A 14,605-nucleotide genomic window follows, 5' to 3' on the forward strand; every position below is an offset into this window, starting at 1 on the left:
AAACCTTCTAGAGAAGGCTTCTATTAAAATCAAACCAACACAATCCTACCTCCCCATACTTAAATGAAATTACATTTCAGCTTATAAAAAAACATGACTTTGCAGATCAATTACTTACAATGGTTCTGTTCCCAAAGATTGTGCCATTATGTGTACTGCTGCTACCAAACTATCAATAAAATCCTTGTCCTTTATAATTGAACTAAAACATCCTCTGCCTAAATGTGATCTTTTTATACCTTGTTCTCAAGTAGACTGCAAATCATCTTAGAAATCAGTTTGGGTTCAATCAAACTAAAACTTCAAGGACTGTATTTAAGCAGTACTGTGACTTAAAAGCTCATGGAGAAAGAGCATCAAAATCATCTCTGGCATTTGCAATTCCCCTGACATTATACCTTGCAGACATGTACAGGCCTAAAAGCTGTAACATCATTTATTTAAACTACAGAAATGAAAATCTAAGCTTTCTTGTGAGAAAAAATTGATTCAATACATATTCTTCTAGTATGAATGACAGTTTGAAAATGAATGTTATTCAAAGGATGCAAGACTATTGGAGTAAAACTGGTTCATTTCATTGGTTTTTTTTGCAGGCTTAAGAGAATGGATAGATTATTTTTTCAGCAGAACATGGACCCCTTCTTCATGAAGAATTGTAGCAGGAAGGAAGCAGTATGTCCCTCACTCAAGACGGCAACTGTGTCTAAGTAGTTATATGTCATTCCTATCTGCAAAGCCTCAACAAAACAGTGCAAAAAAAGTCTTGGCCACCCTAATGCATAAGCAATCTCATTCTTCCTTTTCAGTAATTCAACAGCACAGAATACATCTTGCCAATAAGAAACAATCCACCTCTGGAATCCAAGAAAACAAATGAAGAGGAAGGCAACACACAACCACAGCATTAGTTTTGGGGGTCTTTCATTCCACAAGAAATTTCTTTTCAATAGAAAGCTCTTCACCGCAGTCCGAAAAAGACAAGGAAAACTGCTTCCTTAAAATATGTCTGTCCACTTTGTTAGCTATTTGTCATTCCCTTGCTTTTTATGCTCGGTTTGAAATTTTGTCCAACTCAAAGGAAGAAACTGTTTCTGGCAACAGCCTGTCTTCTTACAACTCTGCAGAGACCTAAATCCATCCTGTATTGTCATAGTAATGACAAAGCATAACAGTTTGATGCTGATGGGAAGGGACAAATTCTGTCTACAGAAATATAACTAACTGTACTATTTTCAAATAAACTTGGTGTATTGGGTTTTTGTGACAAGGCTTTCGTAGTGGGGGCTGCAGGGGTGGTTTCTGCGAGAAGACACCAGGAGCTGCTCCCATCTTGGGCAGAGCCCGTTCCACCCGGCTCCAAAATGGACAGTTGACCAAAGCTGAGCCCATCAGTGACGGTGGTAGTGCCTCTGTGATAACATATTTAAGAAAGGGTAAAAAATGTTGCCAGGAGTTAGAAGAGAGACAAATGTGAAAAGTGAGAGAAACAACGCTGCAGACCCCCAGGTCAATGAAGAATGAGAGGAGCGGGGCAGTGCTCCAGGCGCCGGAGCAGAGATTCCCCTGCAGCCCCTGGGGAAGACCACGGTGAGGCAGGCTGTCCCCCTGCAGCCCAGGGAGGTCCACGGGGGAGCAGATCTCCACCTGCAGCCCAGGGAGGACCCCACGCCGGAGCAGGGGGATGCCCGAAGGAAGCTGCAGCCCATGGAGAGCCACACAGGAGAAAGCTTTTGGCAGGACCTGCAGCTGGTAGAGAAGAGCCCAGGCTGGAGCAGGTTTTTCTGGCAGGACGTGTGACTCTGGGGGGGACCCACACTGGAGCAGTTCCTGAAGGACTGTACCCAGTGAAAAAGGAGCCACGGTGGAGCAGTTCTTGAAGAACTGCAGCCTGTGGGAAGGACTCACATTGGAAGAAAGGAAAAGTGTGAGAAAGGAGAAGCAGAGACAAAGTCTGTGAATGGACTTCAACCTCCGTTCCCTATCCCACGTGCGCTGCTTGGTGTTGGGGAAGGTGGAAGCAGAAAAGTCGGGAACAAAGGAGTGAAGTTGAGCCTGGAACTTCAAACATCTTTAGATTCATAGGAGAAACACAAGATGTGCAAATCCCTCCACTCAGAGGTGTTCTGGCACCTGTAGCACAGATACAGCATGGAGTCTATGATATTCAACTTGGATTAGCAACTGGCAATAGCGGCACTGTGACTGTACTTAAAATACTGACACACTGTGCATTTTAGTTGCAAAGAATGGAATAAACGTAAATTGAGCCTGTAAGATAGACATATCACTAGATACACTTCTTTGTTTCTAGCAAACAGTTAACTACATTTGCTGGGAAAGAGAATGTGAACAAAATAATGATTTTTTTTTTTTTTTTTTTAAAGTAATTGAAGCTGTCCTTTTCTTTTGCAAACACAAAACATGAAGTAGCAGCATTTGCACTTCTTCACTGGCAGAAGTCCTATAATAACCTGTCTTGCAGAAGGAGACTACAAAAAGTACGTTTATTTTTACCAACAGGAAGATTAACACACATTTTGATGGTAACAAGCAGATGTGTAGCCAGACAAAAGATTTCTGACATTTTGGGCTTTCTAATGACAGAAAAAAACCAGCAGCCTACAGCATACCCTGAATGCAGCTCAGATGCCCAAATTTTAAGTCTTGCAGTCTTTCTTTAAATGATACCCTGTAAATTTTATTTGCTGAATAGCAGCTAAAACTATATGTGTCCCTGGTTTTCATCAGCATAACAAATTCTTTGGACTTCAAGCTCTTTAGGGACACAACACATCTCTGTGGTCTGTATACCGTGACATATACTACATAAATGAATAATCGTCTTCTGCATTTCAGAGGAGGTAGTAGCAGATTAAAATCCTCATATTTCAGAAAAGTTCTTTTCCTGACTAAATTCCTGTCAACAGTCAGTATGGTACTAAGTGAAAAGCAAGCCTTTGGAGGTTCAAATTGTCATCTCAGGAAAACTGTAGAAGAAAGAGTGACATCGGTGAAAGTAGTGCACATTTTCAATGGAGAAAAAAGACTAGAGCCTAGTACAGTTTTATAAAAAATATATATGCACACACATATATATATAGTTTCTACCTTCTCACAGAATTGCGTATATTCATTCTATTCACCAACAGTGATCACAAATCTTAGCATCCTTCCTACCACATTAGTAGTATGAAAGCAGCTCTGAGGAGGTAGTGACAGATGTGTCATTAAAAATGTGAATTCAAGTGCTGGCCCCAAGCTGTCGCTGGGTTGTGGCACTGAGGTCTCCTCTAATTGGTTCTGCAGCTGCATTCAGATCACTGGGAGTGCATCTGCAGCAAAGCAGGTGGGGAAATCAGTCACATCACTCCGATCAGCAGTTGTTCCAGGTTGCATATTTACAGCAAAACTCTCCCTCTGCACTGAGGAAGCAAAACAAAACCACAAAACCAACACTCACACACACCACCACCAAGAAGTCTAAAGAAGAATCCAGTCTGGAACCTTAGTTCTAGAAGTCTTTAAGAGACCATTCATGCCATGATCCTCCTGCACTGAGATCAGAGTTCAGGCCCCAGGTTTACTAATTCTTCCATGTATTGTGCATTAACATCCTTTTCACAAACAGAAACGTTAAAAAAAAAAAAATTAAAAAAATTGAACAACAATTGGCAACAATTACAGAAGAAACAGAAAAAGTCCTATGAATGCATTACCAGATGAATTTCCAAATCAAAGTGATGGTACCAAATCAAACAAAAATAAAATTATGATGTCACAAATCTCACAGGGTTGAGGTTGGGGTTGGTTGTTTTTTTTTTGGGGGGGGGGGCAGGCAGCGTGTTTGCTTTTGACAAGTCCCTCTTATTTCTTAGGAACTTAAGCTTACAGACTGCTGAAACAGTTACATTGATTACAGTTACTGTAACAACAGTTACTGCCCTAAGAAATGACTGAAGAAACTATATCATATATTAAGGTGCAAATTTTAATGGAAGCTTACCACACTTCATCATCTTAATGACAAGCTATATGATTCTAATGTCAAGCGCCTCAAAATTTTGCTTGATGCTAAACATATGCCTCAGCTATCACAACCTCCTGAATTTCAGGTAGCAATTTTTATTCTTATATTCTTTGATTAGTCAAGACTGAGGCACACCTGATTTCCTTTATATAAACCACAAGACCTTCTACACCAGTAGATAGTTCCCTAGGCAAATGGCCTGGAATCAAAGATTTGTTTGATTGTTTTGATTTATTTACCCTTGCCTCAGTTAGGTTTCAGGAATTGAGCTGCTTGTACTGTTACCCTGTGGGGATTAACATAATGATTCACTTTGTTCAATCACTTTAGCGCATCCCAAAGTCAATGCTAGGCAGTTAGTCGGGTGGGGTGGGGTGGGGGGGAAAGTCAACTATTTTACCAACAGCTAAAGACTGTACATAAACATGTTGAACTGTCTGAAAGATATTTTATACTTGTTCAGCCAGTCTCAGTCTCCTGAAAACAATAAACAATACCACAGTTTCAGTCTTGCTGTTCTGCCATTGCACATGCTCCTACTGAAATACAAATAAGAAAACCACACATCATTAACCATTTTCACTGTATATCCATGGATATATCCAAAATTAGTTCTTCTCCCTCTCCTCCCAACTTAAATAAAACACTTAAATTATTCAGATAATAATTTACTTGACTACAGATTGGAGTTTGGATACGGGTTTGGGTACTTCACAGCTCTTACCAAATTTACAAAATGTGACTAGCTGCCACAAGAAACAGGCTTCTCTGAATTTCCCCACCGTCCTTTTTTTTAATCTAAGGATGCGTAAAAGTATTATGAGAACGGTCTCTCTTTTTTGCGTCAGCATGAACCTGGAAGGGGGGAAGACTAGCATGGAAAGCTAGGAGGAATGAAGAAAAGAATGAGCCAAAACTCCTAATAGTAAGCACCTCCAAACAGCTGGATGTATCCAGAATGCATATCCAGAGTTATAACCGTTCTTACTGTATTTTCTGACCCTTTGAAAGTAGGAGCAAAATCTCAGGTCTTAAGCCATTCTTAAGCATTAAGAATGCTTTATTTCAGCTTTGTGCCAGAAGCTAGTCAAAATTAATAGCACATTTTGCTCATGGCAAATTTTTTTTATTTATTTTATTACTTTATGAGTAAATTTCTTCTTAATAATTTTCTCTGCGTGGGACAGGAAGATATTTGTTTCCACAAGGAGCATTTTTCTTTCCTGGGGGTCCCAACAGCTAAATAAAAAAAATATTAAAAAAAAATAAAATAAGAATATAAAATGTTTTAAAAGAAGCATATATACATTTCTCTCACAGTGAAATACTATCTTTTTTTCCAAGTACTAACAGCCAACCGGCTCTTACAATTCCCTAGCATTTCAAGAACAGCATGAGATTTGCAAAAGCAAGAGAAAACAATACAGAGTGAAAAGTACTGATTAACTTGTGGTGGCTCATTGAGTCAGAATGTGGTTCCCTACTGTGCTGTCTCTAAAAATCTTAAATCATCCTCCCCTCCCAGAAGCACCCAGAATAATTTGATCTCTCAAGGTAACAAAGTTAATTCCTTTAATCCAAAGTAAAAAGCTTAAAAAGTTTCTTAAGGGTGGAGGACCTTGATACATTACATTTTTAATTGTAAAATCTAATTAAAGTGTCCAGCTACACATTACTAAATAGTTAATTTTTTTTTTTCCTTTTTAAGATGATCAGACACAGCCATTTCTTACAAAATAACCCATAGGTTTATGCTAACAAAACACTTTTTACCTGGTCCTAATTTACTCCTGTTTTCTTTACTACTGGCTCCAGTTTTAACTGCTCAATGCTATCTAAATGCTGGTAGTCTGATCATTTTACTCCCCCCACCCCTTTTCTTTTTTTTTTTTTTTTTTTAGTACTGATCTAACTAACCCCAATTCATTAAATGAATATATATGGTGTATCTACACCACATATACATATACTAGAAGAGGTATATTCAGCAGAAAAAGGACAATGAAGGAATATTTGCAACATACGAATGGATTTCAGGACATAAGGGTACCATGTAATCATGGTATGTTTATGCAGTTTAAGGTACAGAGATATAAATCTCCAAATTGCTCACCAGGGCCATTAATTCACTCACTTTACAGAAGTCTCTAAAATCATAAGACCCTGGGTCCAACAACTATTCTAGGTATAGAAATGGGAAACTGGGCACACTATTAAGTTATTCTAAGGCTTAGCTATATCAGGAGTGAGAAACTACTAACTGTTGTCCTGGGAATACGACATTAGAACACCTGTGTCTATCCTGCTTACATTAGAAGCTGTTACAGTCAGGATCCTTGAAGCATCACCACAAAGAAACAACGTTCCCTGCCAACTGGGAGCTCTCAGGATTTTCAGTATTTATTGCCTTCTTTCAGTAGAAGTAGTTTAAATTTCCATCAGTTTCTTGAAATCTTTATTACTTCCAAGAAGTAAGGTATTACTACTTTAATTACTTTATTACTAATATCATTAATCTTGGAGGGGGGGGTGGAAGTCAGAGACAAAACACTTGGAGACAGTCCCATTACATCTTTCATGCATACCACCATGCCTGCTTTTTCCTTTCTTTTATTTTGTTTCTTGATAACATGTTAGGCATTCCTGTTTGGAAGCTACCATCATAGTGACTGTGTCTCCAAATCAGCTGTGTTCATTAGGTTTTCTCCCGTAACTGTCCCTCCCTTTTCCCCACTTTTAGTCTTTCATTCCTACAAGGTTTTATTTCTTCATTTGCTGTAGTTGTCTTCACTCTCTTTTCCAGGCATTTGAGTTTTGAGGATCTTAATGCCAGCTCCTTCCTTGTTTCATCTAGTAGATCCATGCGAACTGTTATTTTTAAAATCACACATTTGTCAGTACAACTCTTTGCATTTGTTAGTTGTTCAAATCCTGTCTTTTTGCCACCAGCTGATTCTAAATTATTCAGCTGATGTATATATTAATTGCTAAGGTTTTCTTTATGTTCCCTAGAGGATGAACAAAAGAGAAAGCAAGCCAGAAAGAAGTAATACAAGTCTCTCTCTGGGTGTCTCCACTTACTTCCCTGCAAGTTAGAGAGGACCTTTAATAGATTTTTCCAGTTTTCATTCTTTCCCCATCCAGCCTCCATTCCCTTTCCATTTGAAGTCTGTAAACAAAACCATGCAAACATTTTGCAATTCATCCTGAACCAAGCTCCCTGCTCAAGAACATCCTTCCACACGTCCAAACTCCACCACTCCGGAGCTGGGTTCACTCCCTGGAAGGGCTGTAAATTCAGTATAATCCTGGTCCCTTTGCAGTAGAGAAGTTACAGACTTCAGTGATCAAATCCTGCCACTTCCATGTCTGCCCCTCACTATCATCATTCTCCGACACTGGTCGGACCTCATCCCACATCTGGTTTTCTCAGAGAAGAACAGCGGCAGGGTTTTAACAAACACAGGATGGCACTTACCGAAAATGCGGCTGGCCAAATGGATGCTGTAACACAGACCAAACTCGTTCTGAAATGTCTTTCCATGACAACACTGCAAGGCCGTGTATCTTGTGTCCTTGCTTTTTCAAGGGGAGACGGTTGCACAGCTACAGCTCTTAGAAGCTAATGCTGTCGGCCTCTCAGTTCAATCAATTTCTCATTAAAAATAAGTTCAGGATGGGGGAAACCTTACAAAATCATTTTATTTATTGAGTCTTGTACTACCCTATTTTTCATAACTTCTGGAGCTACAACTAAAAAAGCAAGCACACAAACTTGCTTTAACACTCAAATTGTGTGTTTGCATACACACATATGCATATAAAAACTTATATAAATATATCTATATACAAGCATATATATGTGCGTGTATACACATACACATGCTTGCTGTCATAGCACTAAGAAATACATAGTGATCCTATACTGTCGCCTTATTCTTGTAACCTAGATGTCTAGCCCTGCAGCTCTCCCTCGTATGTCAAGTATCTTCTCTTCCAGTGTACCTAGTCTTATTAATTTCACTAGGCGTGCTCACAGTATAATACTTCACAAATAAAGGTCTGGAAATCAGGCACTAAAATAACATAACGCTAATTAAGCCCAAATGCTAAAGAATGAAAGGAGTTTCTGAAGTTAGCTGTCATTAGCTATATCAAGAGAAAGAAATGACAAACCGTTGTCTTGGGAATATGACATTAAAGCACAAAAATATTAAATTAAACATTGTTGTGCTTTGGTAAATGTCAACAACTACCTCAGTGGGAGAGTGACAGGCCTCTGGCAGAGGAATTTAGTATAAAAGAACAGATTTCAAAAAGAATCTGTTTTATTCTTTAAAAGGAACTGTCAACACAAGTCACAAAGGATGACAGACAGAAATGAGATTAGGAACAGCCTTTTAAAAAACCTGTCACCCTAGGAAATCAATAAGAAATCATTAACTAATAAATGATAGCATCTGCTGTCATGGGATTTAGTGTTATTATACAACATTCTTTATAGGTTTTAATAAAATCAGAAAAGATATTTAGCACTTTGGGGAGACACGGAAGCAATCTTACTGGACTGTGCTGCACCCTCCAAAAATAAAAACATATTTTTCCTATACAAACATATATCAAAACTAAGGATCATCTCAAAGAAAAAGACAGCAATAACATAATAGGCTTTATGATTACTATTATCAGGGCAGTCATTCTGGGTCCTGTTCTGTGTCAGATTCTGTACAAATAGTATATTTCAAAAAATAAAATATATATATATGTACATGTATGTCAACACTGGATACATGAGGTGTGCAATGTACTTTATCCAGATCAGATATCTTTTGTACAAGTAGCACTTCACTTCATAAAATAACCCAGAATGATAAGCAGAAATTCTGTATCTAACTTATTCCATTAGTTCAAATCAGATCTCACAGCTAATCCCTTTAAGATATTGAAGCTTCAACAGAACATCAGATTGCTGGACCTTGTTATCATCTTTCCAGCCTGTAAGTCTACAGTGACACCCATAAATCTATAAAAGCCACTGAGCTTGAATCTAATAACCCAAAACTATATAATGAATTTCTAGCTTGCCATTTTACTCTGCATTCACTCGAAGTCTGCCTATGCCTAGCTTTCTACTCAAGTTAGCTAAACTGACTTGTATAAACCTATTAGTGGGGGTGGGGAAACAAAGACTGCTTAGCGAAAAATAAATTCTTAAGATATATATCTTAATAGTGCCTTTAGTTAGCCCCTATTTACCAGACACACCTTTTCTGTCATATATTTTTATAAGACAGTGCTGTTCTGATCACATGTAGATCCAAAACCAGCACAATAAAAAGACGGAGAGAGAAAATGAATAAATTTAAGTGCCTGTAAACAGAAATATCTTCTCTTCTTCACTGCAGTTGTCAGTATTTTCGTACACATACATACCCACCATAACACACTAATACCAGCTCGAAAAATAAACTTGGGGAAAAAAAAAAAAAAAAAGATGCGAAGTGTGGATGCATCTAAAAGTTGCTTCAATTTACAAAAAGCATTTACCACTTACATACGATCTTGAATAATGACTTTTTTTTCAACTTATACGAAGATACCAAATAATGTCCTATTAAAGTACATAGCAATTTATTATTTTCATACCACAGAACCAAGACTGTTCTTGCAGTGATACTAAATTAGGTGTCCATTTTTCAGATTAGCTAGCAGATCTTTCAAACATGCAAGCTGCAGATGAAAGGAAGAACGCTTGGGGTAACATACCCAAATGTTAGCATTCACCCATCAGGTAATAGTTACCAGGTAGAAAGTTCTGCCAATGCAAGGGATTCTGTGAGCACTAACTAGTGCACTTCATTTAAAATTATCTAATTGTTATGTGCTTTCATTAACAGCGTAGATTTATTGAAGGATTTTTCCTTTCATTGCATTAGGAAGAAGTCCCACAAACATTTCCAGTGCGGGATCTGTAGGGAGAGTGTCAGAGGTGAAAGACAGCAGCAAGTGCAGCACCATCAATATTACCAACCTATGCAGCTGTTTCTATATGCCACCTCACATAAGAGCAATTGGCATTTTATATTCAGCTTCAAGTTAACCTAGGCTATATATGTAAATATATTTTGCTTTTATTTCCTCAGGCTATCTACTTTGGTGGCAAGTACAAAGGATGAACCGAGACAGATGAAAAGGGGCAATCACTAGTGGTAGCCTGTTATATTACAAAATACATATTTCATACACAAGACCTCATAAAAGGAATGTCACTCTAAATGCAAGATATCGTCAGCTAAATAGCATTGTAATTGGTAATTTGGCAGACATATGGTTTTAATGAAGCTGAAGAAAAATCCTTATCTACTGGTGTAGTTGAAAACTATGAGCTGAGAAACAATTACTTAATCTGAAATGAGATTTGTTACATAAATCCATATAAAGCAATTGCTAAAGGGTTTCTACTTCTTTACCCTCTATTAGTTCTCTTACATCAGCCTTCCTAGTGACCCCTTATAATGGAAAAATCATAACGTCAGTGTAATTATCAAATGCTAAGGCCTTAGAAAATGTCCTGCTTCCTAAGATACCACTGATTTTAGTTTTAATTCTCTGTTTTGTTTCCTTTTCTCATGAACAATAATCTGTTTGCTGAATGAGACCTTTTCTCACCTTTTCAAATTCCAGAGACTTTTTGCTAATTACAGCATTCACCATGATGAGAAATGAATTTGCGCTTCCCAGCCTATTGTCATGTCTTCTGAGAGGGAAGGATCAAAAGGTAATTCCAGCTCATTACCTAACTAGAAGTTCAACCTAGAATAAGAGGAAACAGGAAGGGGGGGGTAGGGGGTGGTGGTGGTAGAAAAAGTGAGAAAAAAAAAGAAAAAAAAAGAGGAAAAAATGCCCACGTTGCTAGCTCACAGTGTTGGGCCAAGCTGTAATACTCTAGCAGTAGGCTCTGTGAGAAATACTTCCCCCGCAGTGTGCATGCTGAGTGAACCCCTGGTGATAATAAAGCTCTCAGATCCACACAAATTCAAAAAGCTTATGCTGGCTTTCTTTGATCCACACATCTGACAAAATCAGCAGCATATCTCTTAAGTGAAAGTAAAATTTTTGCAAATAATGGAACATTTCTGCTTCAACGGTTTATCTGCTCTGGGAAATGCAACCTGAACCATTCCTTGTTGTCCTTGAATACTACGGTCAAAGAAGTGTTATCCCTTTTTAGAGTATATTGGATCATAAGATTAAAAAAATGAAATGTTCTTGTGGATGAAAATAACATCTTAAAAGGCTGGTGTCAATGAGCATTAGATTGTCTCCTGATTTTCCAATAAATACTATGAGAAGATGGGAAAATGATTTAAAGATTCAGTGTTTAAAGGATGTTCAGATCTGAAAGTCAATTAAATTTTCTCAGGTGATCACTTCCATTACAGTTATGAAGAGTCTTTTTTCATTGATATGCCTAACCTACATACATACGTTCACAGAAAGATAAAGTGACAGGACAAACAGAGGACAGGTATGCAAGGGCAATTTAAAACAGCAAAGACAGCAGAAGAGGATGTGTACAACCATCTTCCCTGATAGAGTACTGCCAGATAGAAAAGGTCTGGGTGCAGCAACAAGGCTATGCACTTTGATGAGGCTCAGATGTAAGACAATCCACTTTCTATATTTTGCTGTATGTGTTAAGAAAGAGGCACCAGAAGTTGGTTCTAGGAAATACACAACTAGAAATTCAACCTTGTCGTGGTTTAACCCCAGCCAGCAACTAAGCACCACGCAGCCGCTCACTCCCTCCCCCCCCACCCAGTGGGATGGGGGAGAAAATCAGGAAAAGAAGTAAAACTCCTGGGTTGAGATAAGAATGGTTTAATAGAACAGAAAAGAAGAAACTAATAATGATAATGATAACACTAATAAAATGACAGCAGTAGTAATAAAAGGATTGAAATGTACAAATGATGCGCAGGGCAATTGCTCACCACCCGCCGACCGACACCCAGCCAGTCCCCGAGCGGCGAATCCCTGCCCCCCCCTTCCCAGTTCCTAAACTAGATGGGACGTCACATGGTATGGAATACACCGTTGGCCAGTTTGGGTCAGGTGCCCTGGCTGGGCATGAGAAGCTGAAAAATCCTTGACTATAGTCTAAACACTACTGAGCAACAACTGAAAACATCAGTGTTATCAACATTCTTCACATACTGAACACAAAACATAGCACTGTACCAGCTACTAGGAAGACAGTTAACTCCATCCCAGCTGAAACCAGGACAAACCTGAAGAGAGTAAAAAAGGAATAATTATACAGCCCATCTCCTGCTATCACCTCAGACATGCAGACATACCTACCATAATCCTCCAACTTCTTTCCAGCTCCTTCAAAGCTCAGAGAACTTTGCATGAGCAGCACAAACATGTCATCATTTTTCATATCAAATATATATTATTTTCTTTCAATCTTTCTTCAAAGATCAGGTCTCCTAAAGTTCTCATAATTCCTATTACAATTTAAAATCTTTTTACATGTTTACACCTTTCTTATAGTAAGGTGTTCAGGAGCGAATGCCGTCATGCAGATAAGGTCCCACTGGCATACAGCACAAGAGGAAAAATTACTTTCATCCTCCAACTTCTGTGACTACATACCAGAATGCTACCTACATTTCTTTGCAATTATAGCATATCCTCAACTCATACTGTGGTAAGTAATCTAGGGTAAATCGACTCTGTGATCTAGTGTAATGTCTAAATTGGTGTCTAGCCTATTATCAGTATCTATTTGGCTTCCTAAGTGCAGCATTTCTCAGTAGTCTTTTCAGAATTTCATCTCAATATCAAGCCATTTCTCCAATTTATTGTGTTCATTTTGAGCTATAATCCAAGACGTTACTAAAAATAACATTATATTATACCTAGGACAGACCTGTCATTTCATGTATTTGATTTTATTAGAACAACTAAAATAGTTATAGTTTGAATAATTCAATAATTAGAATTCAGCGGTTGGAATAATTCAATAAATAGTTTAATAGTTAGAAGAATAATTCAGTAGTAAGAATAATTAGAAAATTAGAGTAACTTCTATTTTCAGTACCTGCAGGTGTGCATCATCATGTTTAGGAATGGACATCATTTGAAGCTTTTAATGTGACTCAGCTAAATAAGAATTCCAAACAAGCAAACCAGCTGATTCCCGAATGATACACAATTTGAGGGACCTCTTAAGGACACTCTGAGGCAAATCGGGATTCCCGCTAGACTCAGGGGGTGTTCTGTCACTCAGGAGCATCACAGTTTAGTCCTCTGAATTCAGCAAAACAAATTATATAACACAGTGAGACAAATGTCATTCAACATTTTCACTGATGACAGATTAGAGTCTACACATTTGTCCAAACTGCCTCTCTCTGCCTGTGCTGTTTAGAACAAGTGAGACAACTCAGAAATAGGACAGCAAAAGGAGAGAGGGAGAAAATAAAAATAAAATTTTATTTTACCTGTAAAGTACTTGAGACTATTTTTATTTTTCTGTATTAAACCTAATGGCTGCATGGGCCTTTCTGGTTATTTGTGTTAAATATTATGATAGTTTGGCACAGCAATTCTTGATAAGTACTCTTTGTATTCTTGTGTACCCCCTACACAGAGGATGAGAAAACATACCTTTTTTTTTTTCTAGATTTCTACATAAACTCAAAGCATAAACATAGCTTTAGCTTGGAAAATGCTAAATAAGACTCAACTTTAATTCAGACATGGACCCCAAAACGTGGCTTATTAAGAAGAGTTTATCTTTATTAGCAGCCTCCTTTTAAGCCTTTAAAGCTGTACTAAAAATTCTAGTTGTGTTCCAAAATACACAGAAAAAACACCTGCTGATATCAGTCTAGTTTAACTGAAGTACCCCTGCATGTAACACACTGTCATTACTTCCAGTAAGACCAGAAATCATCCAGCAATATGTAGAACATTTGGCATCTGTTATAACTAAGTAAGAGTACAGGCTCTTTCAATATTTGAACTGGTTATTAATTTAGCATACTTCACATATTACACAATAACTCCTTGCCCTAGTTCGGGCACCTATGAAATTAGTATAAAAATTCCTATCATTCACTCATTACTTGCACCTTTTCAGGGAGCACTGTCTTCTGGGCACAAAAAGAAGAAAAAAAGCCGGCTCAAGCGGTTGGTGTCTTGGCTCCAGTCTGCGAATCTCAAATTCAGACTTTTCTCATAAACCAGGTATCTATCAGCATAGGGACTATGCTACAATGCAGCTTTGCCATGTGCTTTTCCACCTTACCGATTTCAAATCAGCTAGAAGTTTCACTTAGTTCTTTGAATCATACAGAGCCGTGCTGAGCTAAGCGGGCTTGGCACAGGGACAGAAAAGATTGGGACACAGGTGACGACCCAAACTGGCTGCTCAAGGGAGTGTCTTCAGGATTTAAGAGAACCTGCACACACTGCTTATTAGGAGCCCCTTAAGTCCAGAAAGGCAAACAACACTTGCAGAGGACATCCCAGCATGACAAACGGAGGGAGAGCATCACTCAA

Source organism: Buteo buteo, chromosome 16 (genome assembly GCF_964188355.1).
Source record: "Buteo buteo chromosome 16, bButBut1.hap1.1, whole genome shotgun sequence".
Taxonomy (NCBI): Eukaryota; Metazoa; Chordata; class Aves; order Accipitriformes; family Accipitridae; genus Buteo; species Buteo buteo.